We start from the raw sequence: 18,877 nt of genomic DNA, 5'->3' as shown, positions 1-18,877 counted from the left end.
AGTGGAAGTAAACCCCTCAATTTAAACAGTTTAAAAAAAAAAAGGCATACTGGGAATGCTAACTGCTCATTGGCTGTGCTCTCAGCCAAACTATCAAACCATCCAATGGCTGGTGTCATAACGGATCACATGTGCAGCACCATAGCAGTTGCAGATTAAACAGAGGCAAAGATGGCAGCTTCCTTGGCTGAAAACGATAGGGGAGTTTACTTCCACTTTAAAATCCAATATTAAGAAAAAGGCAAATAAAAAATAAACAAAAAAACAATAAGTAAACACACTACAGAGACAGCTTATGCATATGCCACTTATAGTGATAAACTATGTGTGTTTTAAATCTGTATTAAAATAATGCCAGTTCCCCGTGAACAAAAGTGCTGAGTGCTCAAAAAAGTGCAGTTGATTCAATGCACTAAACAAAAAACCAGGAACCACCTGCTTGGGATAATATAATACCTGGTATAACCTAATATTGTAAACAATAGTGATATGGAACAGTATTGCATATAATAAAATATATAAATAAAGTGCCGACATTAACTATAAAGTGCACAGTGACAAACTGTGAACAACCTACAGAGGTGTTAGCACACAATGGTATTAAATGTGTAAGCTAATATTGTAAACGATAGTGATATATAATAATCTTAAGTATATAGATAAAGTGCCAAAAATATAAAGTACACAGTGACAAACTGTAAACACCCTACAGGGATGTTAGCACGTATGATATTAAATGATAAAAAGGGATGTATGAATATAAAATCTTGAGTATCAAACTCAAAAATGAAGTCCCATAAAGTGCAGAGAAAATGATATATATCAGATATTTAACAGGAAAAATAAATTTCAGTAAATAAACTCAGAAATCGGATTGTACATATAAGACTCCAGTGGTAAGGGAACAGTCCAATGCACTGACCAGAAAATTGAAGTGGATCTGGTGTATATATAAAGGCCCGGAACCAATATAATGTAAACAATGTATAGTAAAAAAAAAAAATTAAAATAGGCTTATAAAACAAATAAGTAAACACACTACAGAGCTAGTGGGAAGCAGAGTGTGTAAAATATAAAGTAGAAAACAAAGTTCAAAAAACAGGAGAGAGGAAACGTCTCTTAAAGTGCTTTTCTGTGACAGCCAAGGTGCATACGAATCCAATAACCACTTCCCAGTGTACTTTTTCTTGTGTCCACACGCTTGACCACTTGCCGCCCGCCATATTATAGCAGAAACACGGCGGCAAAGTGGTTTCAAAATCCTGACCGGACGTCATATGACGTGATCAGGATTTTGAGCCGCGGCGCGCCCCCGGGGGCGTGCGTCGCGGCGATCGTTGTTGCAGGGTGTCAGTGTGACCCCCCGCAACTACGATCTCGATAAAGAGTCTCGGCGACGGAGACTCTTTACCACGTGATCAGCCGTGTCCAATCACAGCTGATAACAGTGTAAATAGGAAGAGTCGATGATCGGCTTTTCCTCACTCGCGTCTGTCAGACGCGAGTAGAGGAGAGACGATCGGCTGCTCCTCTGACAGGGGGGGGGGGGGGGGGGTCCTGTGCTGATCGATTATCAGTGCAAACCCCCCCCCCCCCCCCGGGATGCCCACACTGGACCACCAGGGAAGCCACCAGACAACCAGGGATGCCCAGCACCTGGTATGCCACCCTAGACCACCAGGGATGCCAGTCAGTGCCCACAATGGATGCCAATCAGTGCCCACAATGGGCATCACTGATTGGCATGCATTATTGTTTGGCACTGATTGGCATCCATCAGTACAGTATAATACAATACAATGCCACCTATCAGTGCCCATCCATCCCGCTTATCAGTGCCCATCCTTGCCACCTATCAGTGCCTATCCGTGCCACCTATCAGTGCCCATCCGTGCCCATCTGTGCCGCATATCCATTCCCATCTGTGCTGCCTATCCACGCCCACCCATGCCGACTATCCATGCCAATCCGTGTCAGCTATCAGTGCCAATTTGTGCCACCTATCAGTGCCCATCCGTGTCGCCCATCAATGCCACCGATCAGTGCCGCCTATCAGTGCCACATATCAGTGTCCATCAATGCCACCACCTCATCAGTGCCACTTCATTGGTGCCACCTCATCGGTGCCCATCAGTGCCGCCTTATGAGTGCCCGTCAGTGCAGCCCCATCAGTGCCCATCAGTGGAGGAGAAAACTTACTTATTTACAAAGTTTAGAAACTGAAACAAAAAAAAACATATGTTTTTTTCTAAATTTTCAGGCTTTTTTTATTTGTTTAGCAAAAAATAAAAACCGCAGAGGTGATCAAATACCACCAAAAGAAAGCTCTATTTGTGGGAAAAAAATGATAAAAATGTCATTTGGGTACAGTGTAGCATGACCGCGCAATTGTCATTCAAAGTGCGACAGCGCTGACAGCTCAAAATTGGTCTGGGCAGGAAGGTGTTTAAGTGCCCCCCGGTATTGAAGCGGTTAGGTAAGTAATGGCCCCTTACCTCAAGGCAAGCAGACAAGAGCATATAAACTTAAATAAATAAAAATAAATATGAATATAAAAATAACATAAAATAAAATAAAATAAAAATAATAAGAATAAATTAAATATAAACAAAAATTAAATACATTATTTTTTTAGCGCATTAATATTTATTTTTATTTACATTGTTTATTGAGGGATCATTATCATTGGTGCAGCTATTTATTTAATGTACTAGTTTTTTTTTTTTTTTTTTTTTTTTATATCAGCACTTGAGTATTTTGTATACTATATCATTTTGTTACTTTATTGTCTTTCTAATTGACATAAACATAAAATCATGTTTTTGCAACAGAATCAGCTAAAAGTACAATACATGTATAGTTTTATTATCTTAAAGGGATATTACATCCTCCGCTTTTTTCAGCAGCTGATTTGATCACTTACTGAGTCAGCAGCTTCTTGATCTTTAAGTGTTGGAGCAGGATACTGGAGTGGGATACTGGAGGGGGATATACTGGAGGGGGAGATACTGGAGTGGGATACTGGAGGGGGATATACTGGAGGGGGAGATACTGGAGTGGGATACTGGAGAGGGATACTGGAGGGGGATACTGGAGAGGGATACTGGAGAGGGATACTGGAGGGGGATACTGGAGAGGGATATACTGGAGGGGGAGATACTGGAGCGGGATACTGGAGGGGGATATACTGGAGCGGGATACTGGAGGGGGATATACTGGAGGGGGATATACTGGAGCGGGATACTGGAGGGGGATACTGGAGCGGGATACCGGAGGGGGATATACTGGAGAGGGATACTGGAGGGGGATATACTGGAGGGGGATATACTGGAGCGGGATACTGGAGGGGGATACTGGAGCGGGATACCGGAGGGGGATATACTGGAGCGGGATACTGGTGGGGGATATACTGGAGGGGAATACTGGAGGGGGATATACTGGAGGGGGATATACTGGAGCGGGATATACTGGAGGGGAATACTGGAGGGGGATATACTGGAGGGGGATACTGGAGCGGGATACTGGAGGGGGATACTGGAGAGGGATATACTGGAGCGGGATACTGGAGGGGGGATATACTGGAGGGGGATACTGTAGGGGGATACTGGAGGGGGATATGCTGGAGCGGGATACTGGAGGGGGATATACTGGAGGGGGATACTGGAGGGGGATATACTGGAGCGGGATACTCTGCAGGGGAATACTGGAGTAGGATACTCTGGAGGGGGATATACTGGAGGGGGATATACTGGAGGGGGATATACTGGAGGGGGATATACTGGAGCGGGATACTGGAGGGGGATATACTGGAGGGGGATATACTGGAGGGGGATACTGGAGGGGGATATACTGGAGGGGGATACTTACAGGAAGCTCTTGGAGTGTCAGCAGTGCGGTTCACTAGCAGCATGGAGTCAGTGGGAACTTCAGGCTTTGAAATGTATTTCCTTTCACCTTATTTTTTGCAGCTGTAAAGCAAATAATACAAATGGATTGGGCTGGTTGGTTGCTGTTATATTTTTAGTAGCGGAATATAACAGAGTACATAAAAAATAATGTAACAAAATTATGTATAATAATAATAATTCTAATCCAGCAGTGCCATCTAGTGGGCAAAGAGTATCACTGTTTAACTTGGCATTTAAAGGGGAATATTTTATAAGCAGTTCATTTGACGACGACTGATTCACCACCAGTGAATTTTTTTGGGTGAAAGTCATATTATCAACATGCCCCGAGTCTGTGTCCTTTTTTTTTTTTTTTTTTGCTCGAAGTTCAGGGTTCTTCTACTGGGATTTGTGACGCCACAGTTTTAGGACCCCCTATATGGGAGCTGCCATTAAAGTGGACCCGTCCTCAGATTTATTCGTTCATGTTGAAGCAATGTGTAAAGGGCGATTGAACGGCAGCATTGAGATGTGGCTGAACTCTACACCCGGAGGCAGCAGTGCTCTGTAGAAACTGGATAGAGACTGCACTGTCCACTGCGACTTCATTCATAACCGCTGTGATTCCTATAGGGATGCTGTGACTGGCCCACTGCTATGGAATGGTACCCGGGCCAATCACAGCACCCTGCACCGTGTGATAGCTGTGGGCCAATCACAGCACACAATAGTAAATCACAGTTGTAACACATTTGTGACAGATTATTATTATTATTATTATTATTATTATTATTATTATTATTACAGTGATCATCACTGAAACAGCAATCAAAGTGTAAAAAACAAAACAAAAAAAAAAAAACCCTGATCACCCCCCCAAGAAATACAATACAATGTATTGTATTTCTGTTAAAAAAAAAGGGTGGGGGGAGTAATAATAATTGAATTTAATATATATATATATATATATATATATATATATATATATATATATATATATATATATATATATATATATATATATATATATATATATATATATATATATATATATGTCATATGGGTACAGCATTGCATGTTAAAGTAGTGCAGTGCTGATTAGCAAATCATGAAGCAAGTAAAACCTTAGGTGGTTAAAAACAATGTTACTTTGTATCTCTCTATCTCTCCTCTGATCAATGTTTATAAACAATCTTACTTTGTATCTGTCTCTTGTCTGATCAATGTTTATAAACAATGTCACTTTGTATCTTTGTCTCCTCTCTGAACAATGTTTCTAAACAATGTTACTTTTGTATCTCTCTATTTATTGTCTGATCAATGTTTATAAACAATGTTATTTTGAATTTCTCTATCTATCTCTGAAAAATGTTTGTAAACAATGTTACTTTTTTTATCCCTCTATCTCCTGTTGAATCAATGTTTACAAACAAATTAAGTGCCCTGCAGTTGCTCAAATTAGAGGGAAAGATCTGAAATGAGGGGAAGCTCTGCTGATTTCTATCATCCAATCAATTGCAAGCAAAAATGCAATTTCTTTTATTTAACCTTGCTTTGAATGTTCCCCCCAGATCTAGAGCAAATGCAGTTGCAGCACACAGACTATTTACCTTTAGTAAATCAACCTCCTTGCCACTTTGTATCTCTCTATCTCCCTTCTGATCAATGTTTACAAACACTGGTGTTGATTTACTAAAGGCAAATAGATTGTGCACTTTGCAAGGGCAGTTTCTCCAGAGCTGAGCAGATAAGCAGAGACTCTGCTGACTTCCATCATCCAATCATGTGCAAGCAAAAATGCTGTTTTCTTTTTCATTGTCCTTGTAAGTGATTGGGTATTTTTTTTGCAAAGTGAAGCTTTGTCTCATTTCCTAAGCTCTGGAGCAACTCCACTTTACAAAGTGCTCAGTCTATTTGCCTTTAGTGAATCAACCCCCATAGCGTTTTGCTTTTAGGACAAAAAGTTCAATTTTGGTCTCATCTGACCAGATAACCTTCTTCCACATGTTTGCTGTGTCCCCCACATGGCTTCTCACAAACTGCAAACAGGACTTCTTATGTCTTTCTTTCACCAATGTCTTTCTTCTTGTCACTCTTCCATAAAGGGCAGATTTGTGGAGAGACGACTAATAGTTGTCCTGTGGACAGATTCTCCCACCTGAGCTGTGGATCTCTGCAGCTCCTCCAGAGTTACCATGGACCTCTTGGCTCTTCTCTGATGAATGCTCTCCTTGCACGGCCGGTCAGTTTAGGTGGACGGCCATGTCTTGGTAGGTTTGCAGTTGTGCCATACTCTTTCCATTTTCAGATGATGGATTGAACAGAGCTCTGTGAGATGTTCAAAGCTTGGGAGATTTTTTTTTTTATAACCTAACCCTGCTTTATACTTCTCCACAACTTTATTCCTGACCTGACTGGTGTGTTCCTTGGCCTTCATGATGCTGTTTGTCCACTAAGGTTCGCTAACAAACCTCAGAGGGCTTCACAGAACAGCTGTATTTATACTGAGATTAAATTACACACAGATGGACTCTATTTACTTATTAGGTGACTTCTGAAGGCAATTGGTTCCACTAGATTTTAGTTAGGGGTATCAGAGTAAAGGGGGCTGAATACAAATGCCCCCCCCCCCCCCCCACACACACACACACTTTTCACATATTTATTTGTAAATAATGTTGAAAACCATTTATCATTTTCCTTCCACTTCACAATTATGAGCCACTTTGTGTTGGTCCATCACATAAAATCCCAATAAAATACATTTACGTTTTTGACAAAATGTGGGAGATTTCAAGGGGTTTGAATACTTTTTTATATTTATTTATATTTTTTTTTTGGATGCTTTCTCTATAAAATTTAGCAAATCATTCTACTTCAGTTTGGAGCATTACATTTAAAAGATACAGTGCCTTGCAAAAGTATTCGCCCCATTGGCTTTTTACCTATTTTGTTACATTACAGCCTTTAGTTCAATGGGTTTTTTTTAAATCTGAATGCTATGTGATGGATCAGAACACAATAGTGTAAGTTGGTGAAGTAAAATTAGAAAAATGTATACATAAAACAATTTTTCAGAAATAAAAAAACTGATAATTGTCATGTGCGTATGTATTCACCCCCCTTTGTTATGAAGCCCATAGAAAGCTTTGGTGCCACCAATTACCTTCAGAAGTCACATAATTAGTGAAATGATGTCCACCTGTGTGCAATCTAAGTGTCACATGATCTGTCATTACATAGACACACCTTTTTGAAAGGCCCCAGAGGCTGCAACACCTAAGCAAGAGGCACCACTAACCAAACACTGCCATGAAGACTAAGGAACTCTCCAAACAAGTAAGGGACAATGTTGTTGAGAAGTACAAGTCAGGGTTGGGTTATAAAAAAATATATCCAAATCTTTGATGATCCCTAGGAGCACCATCAAATCTATCATAACCAAAAGGAAAGAACATGGCACAACAGCAAACCTGCCAAGAGACGGCCGCACACCAAAACTCACGGAGCGGGCAAGGATGGCATTGATCAGAGAGGAGCACAGAGACCTAAGGAAACCCTGGAGGAGCTGCAGAGTTCCACAGCAGAGACTGGAGTGTCTGTGGCCAGAAGAGAAAAGCCATTACTTTCAGCAAAAAAAAAAAAATGGAACGTTTTGAGTTTGGGAAAAGACATGTGGGAGATCCCAAAATGTATGGAGGAAGGTGATCTGGTCTGATGTATGGAGGAAGGTGATCTGGTCTGATGTATGGAGGAAGGTGATCTGGTCTGATGTATGGAGGAAGGTGATCTGGTCTGATGTATGGAGGAAGGTGCTCTGCTCTGATGTATGGAGGAAGGTGCTCTGGTTTGATGTATGGAGGAAGGTGATCTGCTCTGATGTATGGAGGAAGGTGATCTGGTCTGATGTGTGGAGGAAGGTGATCTGGTCTGATGTATGGAGGAAGGTGATCTGGTCTGATGTATGGAGGAAGGTGCTCTGGTCTGATGTATGGAGGAAGGTGATCTGCTCTGATGTATGGAGGAAGGTGTTCTGGTCTGATGTATGGAGGAAGGTGCTCTGGTCTGATGTATGGAGGAAGGTGATCTGCTCTGATGTATGGAGGAAGGTGATCTGGTCTGATGTATGGAGGAAGGTGATCTGGTCTGATGTATGGAGGAAGGTGATCTGCTCTGATGTATGGAGGAAGGTGCTCTGGTCTGATGTATGGAGGAAGGTGATCTGCTCTGATGTATGGAGGAAGGTGATCTGGTCTGATGTATGGAGGAAGGTGATCTGGTCTGATGTATGGAGGAAGGTGATCTGCTCTGATGTATGGAGGAAGGTGTTCTGGTCTGATGTATGGAGGAAGGTGCTCTGGTCTGATGTATGGAGGAAGGTGATCTGGTCTGATGTACGGAGGAAGGTGATCCGCTCTGATGTATGGAGGAAGGTGATCTGGTCTGATGTATGGAGGAAGGTGCTCTGGTCTGATGTATGGAGGAAGGTGATCTGCTCTGATGTATGGAGGAAGGTGATCTGCTCTGATGTATGGAGGAAGGTGCTCTGGTCTGATGTATGGAGGAAGGTGATCTGGTCTGATGTATGGAGGAAGGTGATCTGGTCTGATGTATGCAGGAAGGTGATCTGGTCTGATGTATGGAGGAAGGTGCTCTGGTCTGATGTATGGGGGAAGGTGATCTGGTCTGATGTATGCAGGAAGGTGATCTGGTCTGATGTATGGAGGAAGGTGATCTGGTCTGATGTATGGAGGAAGGTGATCTGGTCTGATGTATGGAGGAAGGTGATCTGGTCTGATGTATGGAGGAAGGTGATCTGGTCTGATGTATGCAGGAAGGTGATCTGGTCTGATGTATGGAGGAAGGTGATCTGGTCTGATGTATGGAGGAAGGTGATCTGCTCTGATGTATGGACGAAGGTGCTCTGGTCTGATGTATGGAGGAAGGTGATCTGGTCTGATGTATGGAGGAAGGTGCTCTGGTCTGATGTATGGAGGAAGGTGCTCTGGTCTGATGTATGGAGGAAGGTGCTCTGGTCTGATGTATGGAGGAAGGTGCTCTGGTCTGATGTATGGAGGAAGGTGATCTGCTCTGATGTATGGAGGAAGGTGATCTGGTCTGATGTATGGAGGAAGGTGATCTGGTCTGATGTATGGAGGAAGGTGATCTGCTCTGATATATGGAGGAAGGTGTTCTGGTCTGATGTATGGAGGAAGGTGCTCTGGTCTGATGTATGGAGGAAGGTGTTCTGGTCTGATGTATGGAGGAAGGTGATCTGGTCTGATGTATGGAGGAAGGTGCTCTGGTCTGATGTATGGAGGAAGGTGCTCTGGTCTGATGTATGGAGGAAGGTGATCTGCTCTGATGTATGGAGGAAGGTGATCTGCTCTGATGTATGGAGGAAGGTGTTCTGGTCTGATGTATGGAGGAAGGTGCTCTGGTCTGATGTATGGAGGAAGGTGATCTGGTCTGATGTACGGAGGAAGGTGATCCGCTCTGATCTATGGAGGAAGGTGATCTGGTCTGATGTATGGAGGAAGGTGCTCTGGTCTGATGTATGGAGGAAGGTGATCTGCTCTGATGTATGGAGGAAGGTGATCTGCTCTGATGTATGGAGGAAGGTGCTCTGGTCTGATGTATGGAGGAAGGTGCTCTGGTCTGATGTGTGGAGAAAGGTGATCTGGTCTGATGTATGGAGGAAGGTGATCTGGTCTGATGTATGGAGGAAGGTGATCTGCTCTGATGTATGGAGGAAGGTGCTCTGGTCTGATGTATGGAGGAAGGTGATCTGGTCTGATGTGTGGAGAAAGGTGATCTGGTCTGATGTATGGAGGAAGGTGCTCTGCTCTGATGTATGGAGGAAGGTGATCTGGTCTGATGTGTGGAGGAAGGTGATCTGGTCTGATGTATGGAGGAAGGTGCTCTGGTCTGATGTATGGAGGAAGGTGCTCTGCTCTGATGTATGGAGGAAGGTGATCTGGTCTGATGTGTGGAGGAAGGTGATCTGGTCTGATGTATGGAGGAAGGTGCTCTGGTCTGATGTATGGAGGAAGGTGCTCTGGTCTGATGTATGGAGGAAGGTGATCTGGTCTGATGTATGGAGGAAGGTGATCTGGTCTGATGTATGGAGGAAGGTGTTCTGGTCTGATGTATGGAGGAAGGTGCTCTGGTCTGATGTATGGAGGAAGGTGCTCTGGTCTGATGTATGGAGGAAGGTGATCTGGTCTGATGTATGGAGGAAGGTGCTCTGGTCTGATGTATGGAGGAAGGTGATCTGGTCTGATGTATGGAGGAAGGTGCTCTGGTCTGATGTGTGGAGAAAGGTGATCTGGTCTGATGTATGGAGGAAGGTGATCTGGTCTGATGTATGGAGGAAGGTGATCTGCTCTGATGTATGGAGGAAGGTGCTCTGGTCTGATGTATGGAGGAAGGTGATCTGGTCTGATGTGTGGAGAAAGGTGATCTGGTCTGATGTATGGAGGAAGGTGCTCTGCTCTGATGTATGGAGGAAGGTGATCTGGTCTGATGTGTGGAGGAAGGTGATCTGGTCTGATGTATGGAGGAAGGTGCTCTGGTCTGATGTATGGAGGAAGGTGCTCTGGTCTGATGTATGGAGGAAGGTGATCTGGTCTGATGTATGGAGGAAGGTGATCTGGTCTGATGTATGGAGGAAGGTGTTCTGGTCTGATGTATGGAGGAAGGTGCTCTGGTCTGATGTATGGAGGAAGGTGATCTGGTCTGATGTATGGAGGAAGGTGCTCTGGTCTGATGTATGGAGGAAGGTGATCTGGTCTGATGTATGGAGGAAGGTGCTCTGGTCTGATGTATGGAGGAAGGTGATCTGCTCTGATGTATGGAGGAAGGTGATCTGGTCTGATGCATGGAGGAAGGTGATCTGGTCTGATGTATGGAGGAAGGTGATCTGGTCTGATGTATGGAGGAAGGTGCTCTGGTCTGATGTATGGAGGAAGGTGATCTGGTCTGATGTATGGAGGAAGGTGATCTGGTCTGATGTATGGAGGAAGGTGCTCTGGTCTGATGTATGGAGGAAGGTGATCTGGTCTGATGTATGGAGGAAGGTGATCTGGTCTGATGTACGGAGGAAGGTGATCTGGTCTGATGTATGGAGGAAGGTGATCTGGTCTGATGTATGGAGGAAGGTGCTCTGGTCTGATGTATGGAGGAAGGTGATCTGCTCTGATGTATGGAGGAAGGTGATCTGGTCTGATGTATGGAGGAAGGTGATCTGGTCTGATGTATGGAGGAAGGTGCTCTGATCTGATGTATGGAGGAAGGTGATCTGGTCTGATGTACGGAGGAAGGTGATCTGGTCTGATGTACGGAGGAAGGTGATCTGGTCTGATGTATGGAGGAAGGTGATCTGGTCTGATGTATGGAGGAAGGTGATCTGGTCTGATGTATGGAGGAAGGTGTTCTGGTCTGATGTATGGAGGAAGGTGCTCTGGTCTGATGTATGGAGGAAGGTGATCTGGTCTGATGTATGGAGGAAGGTGATCTGCTCTGATGTATGGAGGAAGGTGTTCTGGTCTGATGTATGGAGGAAGGTGCTCTGGTCTGATGTATGGGGGAAGGTGATCTGGTCTGATGTATGCAGGAAGGTGATCTGGTCTGATGTATGGAGGAAGGTGATCTGGTCTGATGTATGGAGGAAGGTGATCTGGTCTGATGTATGGAGGAAGGTGATCTGGTCTGATGTATGGAGGAAGGTGATCTGGTCTGATGTATGGAGGAAGGTGCTCTGGTCTGATGTATGGAGGAAGGTGCTCTGGTCTGATGTATGGAGGAAGGTGATCTGCTCTGATGTATGGAGGAAGGTGATCTGGTCTGATGTATGGAGGAAGGTGCTCTGGTCTGATGTATGGAGGAAGGTGATCTGCTCTGATGTATGGAGGAAGGTGTTCTGGTCTGATGTATGGAGGAAGGTGATCTGGTCTGATGTATGGAGGAAGGTGCTCTGGTCTGATGTATGGAGGAAGGTGATCTGCTCTGATGTATGGAGGAAGGTGATCTGGTCTGATGTATGGAGGAAGGTGCTCTGGTCTGATGTATGGAGGAAGGTGATCTGGTCTGATGTATGGAGGAAGGTGATCTGCTCTGATGTATGGAGGAAGGTGTTCTGGTCTGATGTATGGAGGAAGGTGCTCTGGTCTGATGTATGGAGGAAGGTGATCTGCTCTGATGTATGGAGGAAGGTGATCTGGTCTGATGTATGGAGGAAGGTGATCTGGTCTGATGTATGGAGGAAGGTGATCTGCTCTGATGTATGGAGGAAGGTGCTCTGGTCTGATGTATGGAGGAAGGTGATCTGCTCTGATGTATGGAGGAAGGTGATCTGGTCTGATGTATGGAGGAAGGTGATCTGGTCTGATGTATGGAGGAAGGTGATCTGCTCTGATGTATGGAGGAAGGTGATCTGCTCTGATGTATGGAGGAAGGTGATCTGGTCTGATGTATGGAGGAAGGTGCTCTGGTCTGATGTATGGAGGAAGGTGATCTGGTCTGATGTACGGAGGAAGGTGATCCGCTCTGATGTATGGAGGAAGGTGATCTGGTCTGATGTATGGAGGAAGGTGCTCTGGTCTGATGTATGGAGGAAGGTGATCTGCTCTGATGTATGGAGGAAGGTGATCTGCTCTGATGTATGGAGGAAGGTGCTCTGGTCTGATGTATGGAGGAAGGTGATCTGGTCTGATGTATGGAGGAAGGTGATCTGGTCTGATGTATGCAGGAAGGTGATCTGGTCTGATGTATGGAGGAAGGTGCTCTGGTCTGATGTATGGGGGAAGGTGATCTGGTCTGATGTATGCAGGAAGGTGATCTGGTCTGATGTATGGAGGAAGGTGATCTTGTCTGATGTATGGAGGAAGGTGATCTGGTCTGATGTATGGAGGAAGGTGATCTGGTCTGATGTATGGAGGAAGGTGATCTGGTCTGATGTATGCAGGAAGGTGATCTGGTCTGATGTATGGAGGAAGGTGATCTGGTCTGATGTATGGAGGAAGGTGATCTGCTCTGATGTATGGAGGAAGGTGCTCTGGTCTGATGTATGGAGGAAGGTGATCTGGTCTGATGTATGGAGGAAGGTGCTCTGGTCTGATGTATGGAGGAAGGTGCTCTGGTCTGATGTATGGAGGAAGGTGCTCTGGTCTGATGTATGGAGGAAGGTGATCTGCTCTGATGTATGGAGGAAGGTGATCTGGTCTGATGTATGGAGGAAGGTGATCTGGTCTGATGTATGGAGGAAGGTGATCTGCTCTGATATATGGAGGAAGGTGTTCTGGTCTGATGTATGGAGGAAGGTGCTCTGGTCTGATGTATGGAGGAAGGTGTTCTGGTCTGATGTATGGAGGAAGGTGATCTGGTCTGATGTATGGAGGAAGGTGATCTGGTCTGATGTATGGAGGAAGGTGCTCTGGTCTGATGTATGGAGGAAGGTGCTCTGGTCTGATGTATGGAGGAAGGTGATCTGCTCTGATGTATGGAGGAAGGTGATCTGCTCTGATGTATGGAGGAAGGTGTTCTGGTCTGATGTATGGAGGAAGGTGCTCTGGTCTGATGTATGGAGGAAGGTGATCTGGTCTGATGTACGGAGGAAGGTAATCCGCTCTGATGTATGGAGGAAGGTGATCTGGTCTGATGTATGGAGGAAGGTGCTCTGGTCTGATGTATGGAGGAAGGTGATCTGCTCTGATGTATGGAGGAAGGTGATCTGCTCTTATGTATGGAGGAAGGTGCTCTGGTCTGATGTATGGAGGAAGGTGATCTGGTCTGATGTATGGAGGAAGGTGATCTGGTCTGATGTATGGAGGAAGGTGATCTGGTCTGATGTATGCAGGAAGGTGATCTGGTCTGATGTATGGAGGAAGGTGATCTGGTCTGATGTATGGGGGAAGGTGATCTGGTCTGATGTACGGAGGAAGGTGATCTGGTCTGATGTATGGAGGAAGGTGATCTGGTCTGATGTATGGAGGAAGGTGCTCTGGTCTGATGTATGGGGGAAGGTGATCTGGTCTGATGTATGCAGGAAGGTGATCTGGTCTGATGTATGGAGGAAGGTGCTCTGGTCTGATGTATGGGGGAAGGTGATCTGGTCTGATGTATGCAGGAAGGTGATCTGGTCTGATGTATGGAGGAAGGTGATCTGGTCTGATGTATGGAGGAAGGTGATCTGGTCTGATGTATGGAGGAAGGTGATCTGGTCTGATGTATGGAGGAAGGTGATCTGGTCTGATGTATGGAGGAAGGTGATCTGGTCTGATGTATGCAGGAAGGTGATCTGGTCTGATGTATGGAGGAAGGTGATCTGGTCTGATGTATGGAGGAAGGTGATCTGCTCTGATGTATGGAGGAAGGTGCTCTGGTCTGATGTATGGAGGAAGGTGATCTGGTCTGATGTATGGAGGAAGGTGCTCTGGTCTGATGTAGGGAGGAAGGTGCTCTGGTCTGATGTATGGAGGAAGGTGCTCTGGTCTGATGTATGGAGGAAGGTGATCTGCTCTGATGTATGGAGGAAGGTGATCTGGTCTGATGTATGGAGGAAGGTGATCTGGTCTGATGTATGGAGGAAGGTGATCTGCTCTGATATATGGAGGAAGGTGTTCTGGTCTGATGTATGGAGGAAGGTGCTCTGGTCTGATGTATGGAGGAAGGTGTTCTGGTCTGATGTATGGAGGAAGGTGCTCTGGTCTGATGTATGGAGGAAGGTGATCTGCTCTGATGTATGGAGGAAGGTGATCTGGTCTGATGTATGGAGGAAGGTGATCTGCTCTGATGTATGGAGGAAGGTGCTCTGGTCTGATGTATGGAGGAAGGTGATCTGCTCTGATGTATGGAGGAAGGTGATCTGCTCTGATGTATGGAGGAAGGTGTTCTGGTCTGATGTATGGAGGAAGGTGCTCTGGTCTGATGTATGGAGGAAGGTGATCTGGTCTGATGTACGGAGGAAGGTGATCCGCTCTGATGTATGGAGGAAGGTGATCTGGTCTGATGTATGGAGGAAGGTGCTCTGGTCTGATGTATGGAGGAAGGTGATCTGCTCTGATGTATGGAGGAAGGTGATCTGCTCTGATGTATTGAGGAAGGTGCTCTGGTCTGATGTATGGAGGAAGGTGCTCTGGTCTGATGTATGGGGGAAGGTGATCTGGTCTGATGTATGCAGGAAGGTGATCTGGTCTGATGTATGGAGGAAGGTGATCTGGTCTGATGTATGGAGGAAGGTGATCTGGTCTGATGTATGGAGGAAGGTGATCTGGTCTGATGTATGGAGGAAGGTGATCTGGTCTGATGTATGGAGGAAGGTGATCTGGTCTGATGTATGCAGGAAGGTGATCTGGTCTGATGTATGGAGGAAGGTGCTCTGGTCTGATGTATGGGGGAAGGTGATCTGGTCTGATGTATGCAGGAAGGTGATCTGGTCTGATGTATGGAGGAAGGTGATCTGGTCTGATGTATGGAGGAAGGTGATCTGGTCTGATGTATGGAGGAAGGTGATCTGGTCTGATGTATGGAGGAAGGTGATCTGGTCTGATGTATGCAGGAAGGTGATCTGGTCTGATGTATGGAGGAAGGTGATCTGGTCTGATGTATGGAGGAAGGTGATCTGCTCTGATGTATGGAGGAAGGTGATCTGGTCTGATGTATGCAGGAAGGTGATCTGGTCTGATGTATGGAGGAAGGTGCTCTGGTCTGATGTATGGAGGAAGGTGCTCTGGTCTGATGTATGGAGGAAGGTGCTCTGATCTGATGTATGGAGGAAGGTGATCTGGTCTGATGTATGGAGGAAGGTGCTCTGGTCTGATGTATGGAGGAAGGTGATCTGCTCTGATGTATGGAGGAAGGTGCTCTGGTCTGATGTATGGAGGAAGGTGATCTGGTCTGATGTATGGAGGAAGGTGATCTGGTCTGATGTATGGAGGAAGGTGATCTGGTCTGATGTATGGAGGAAGGTGATCTGGTCTGATGTATGGAGGAAGGTGCTCTGGTCTGATGTATGGAGGAAGGTGATCTGGTCTGATGTATGGAGGAAGGTGATCTGGTCTGATGTATGGAGGAAGGTGCTCTGGTCTGATGTATGGAGGAAGGTGATCTGGTCTGATGTATGGAGGAAGGTGCTCTGGTCTGATGTATGGAGGAAGGTGATCTGCTCTGATGTATGGAGGAAGGTGCTCTGGTCTGATGTATGGAGGAAGGTGATCTGGTCTGATGTATGGAGGAAGGTGATCTGCTCTGATGTATGGAGGAAGGTGATCTGGTCTGATGTATGGAGGAAGGTGATCTGCTCTGATTGTATGGAGGAAGGTGCTCTGGTCTGATGTATGGAGGAAGGTGATCTGGTCTGATGTATGGAGGAAGGTGATCTGGTCTGATGTATGGAGGAAGGTGCTCTGCTCTGATGTATGGAGGAAGGTGCTCTGGTCTGATGTATGGAGGAAGGTGATCTGGTCTGATGTATGGAGGAAGGTGCTCTGCTCTGATGTATGGAGGAAGGTGCTCTGCTCTGATGTATGGAGGAAGGTGATCTGGTCTGATGTATGGAGGAAGGTGATCTGGTCTGATGTATGCAGGAAGGTGATCTGGTCTGATGTATGGAGGAAGGTGCTCTGGTCTGATGTATGGAGGAAGGTGATCTGGTCTGATGTATGGAGGAAGGTGCTCTGCTCTGATGTATGGAGGAAGGTGATCTGGTCTGATGTATGGGGGAAGGTGCTCTGGTCTGATGTATGGAGGAAGGTGATCTGGTCTGATGTATGGAGGAAGGTGCTCTGGTCTGATGTATGGAGGAAGGTGATCTGCTCTGATGTATGGAGGAAGGTGCTCTGGTCTGATGTATGGAGGAAGGTGATCTGGTCTGATGTATGGAGGAAGGTGATCTGCTCTGATGTATGGAGGAAGGTGATCTGGTCTGATGTATGGAGGAAGGTGATCTGCTCTGATTGTATGGAGGAAGGTGCTCTGGTCTGATGTATGGAGGAAGGTGATCTGGTCTGATGTATGGAGGAAGGTGATCTGGTCTGATGTATGGAGGAAGGTGCTCTGCTCTGATGTATGGAGGAAGGTGCTCTGGTCTGATGTATGGAGGAAGGTGATCTGGTCTGATGTATGGAGGAAGGTGCTCTGCTCTGATGTATGGAGGAAGGTGCTCTGCTCTGATGTATGGAGGAAGGTGCTCTGGTCTGATGTATGGAGGAAGGTGATCTGGTCTGATGTATGGAGGAAGGTGCTCTGCTCTGATGTATGGAGGAAGGTGATCTGGTCTGATGTATGGAGGAAGGTGCTCTGGTCTGATGTATGGAGGAAGGTGTTCTGGTCTGATGTATGGAGGAAGGTGCTCTGGTCTGATGTATGGAGGAAGGTGATCTGCTCTGATGTATGGAGGAAGGTGCTCTGCTCTGATGTATGGAGGAAGGTGATCTGGTCTGATGTATGGAGGAAGGTGATCTGGTCTGATGTATGGAGGAAGGTGCTCTGCTCTGATGTATGGAGGAAGGTGATCTGGTCTGATGTATGGAGGAAGGTGATCTGGTCTGATGTATGGAGGAAGGTGCTCTGCTCTGATGTATGGGGGAAGGTGCTCTGGTCTGATGTATGGAGGAAGGTGCTCTGGTCTGATGAGACTAAAACTGAACTTTTTGGCCATCAAAGAAAATGCTATGTCTGGTGCAAACCCAACACATCACATCACCCCAAAGAACACCATCCCTACTGTGAAGCATGGGGTGGCAGCATCATGCTGTGGGGATGTTTTTCAGCAGTCGGGACTGGGAAACTGGTCAGAGTTGAGGGAAAGATGGATGGTGCTAAATACAGGGATATTCTTGAGAAAACCTGTAGCACTCTGTGTGTGATTTGAGGCTAGGACGGAGGCAGGGCCGCTGATAAACCAGTACAACTGGCCATGTAGTACCGGGCCTGGCCAGCAGGGGTGGCTGGCAATATACTGTAAAAGGGGAATTAAAGAATGCAAAGTAAAAAAAGTAAAGTTAAAAAAAAGTGTCAGTGAACAGGTTACCGATCAGCCTCCCCTCCCTCTTGTCTTGCTGGTTACTTTTTTTTCTTTTACCTGCCTAACCTGACCTGCACATTGTCTGATCACACTGATATGATCTCTGGAAGACTCTCCAGCAGCTGTTAACAATTTCAGTTTATAATCAGCTATTTAGCCAAAGCACAGATTGTTTTTTTTTTTTTTTTTTTTTTTTGAGGATTTACTGCTGGTTTAGGCTAGAAGCTTCACAGCCCCATTAACTGGTTACTGCCCTCCACTAATCCTGAGCAGTTCACTGTTTGTAAGAAAATTAGTATTTTGGAAATTGTATGTGAAGCTGTCTTCTGTCACTTGGTTGTACTTTCAAAGGAAAATTGCTTACTTGATTTTGCAGAGCTGGTTTAAATGGTGGATCAGCCCTGTGATACTATATACTTGTACACTGGGTTCAGCCATAAACACAGTCTCTGACCATCTCCCGAATCAATCATGTCTGCGATCCCTAACCATCTCCTGTAGTATGTCTGCAGTCTCTGACCATCTCCTGTACTATGTCTGCAGTCTGTGATCATCTGTTGTACTATGTCTGCAGTCTCTGACTATCTCCTGTACTATGTCCGCAGTCTCTGACCATCTCCTGCTGTACTATGTCTGCAGTCTCTGACCAGCTACTGTATTATGTCTGCAGTCTCTGATCACTTCCTGCTGTACTATGTCTGCAGTCTCTGACCATCTGGGGCAGGTCCTGGGTGGGCCTGAAGGAGGGGCCAGGGGCCGGACCAGGGTGGGGCTGAAGGAGGCCCCGTCAGATCGGCTGTACGGGGCCCCATGATTTCTATCAGCGGCCATGGACGGAGATTCACCTTCCAGCTGGACAATGACCCCAAACACACTGCTAAAGCAACACTTGAGTGGTTTAAGGGGAAACATGCAAATGTGTTGGAGTGGCCTAGTCAAAGCCCAGACCTCAATCCAATAGAAAATC

At 45.8% G+C, this 18,877-nt stretch overlaps 1 protein-coding gene across 1 annotated transcript in view; it reads left to right on the top strand.

Annotated features, from left to right (window-relative positions):
• Positions 1–18,877, top strand: part of KCNIP2 (potassium voltage-gated channel interacting protein 2) — a 564,205-nt gene that overhangs the window by 160,772 nt on the left and 384,556 nt on the right. The gene's annotated exons all lie outside the window — the stretch shown is intronic.

This window comes from Lithobates pipiens, unplaced genomic scaffold (genome assembly GCF_037356315.1).
Source record: "Lithobates pipiens isolate NorthernLeopardFrog02 unplaced genomic scaffold, aLitPip1_a1.2 Scaffold_25, whole genome shotgun sequence".
NCBI lineage: Eukaryota > Metazoa > Chordata > Amphibia > Anura > Ranidae > Lithobates > Lithobates pipiens.
The sequence above is the reverse complement of the archived record's forward strand: the minus strand, read 5'-3'. Positions and strand labels throughout refer to the sequence as shown.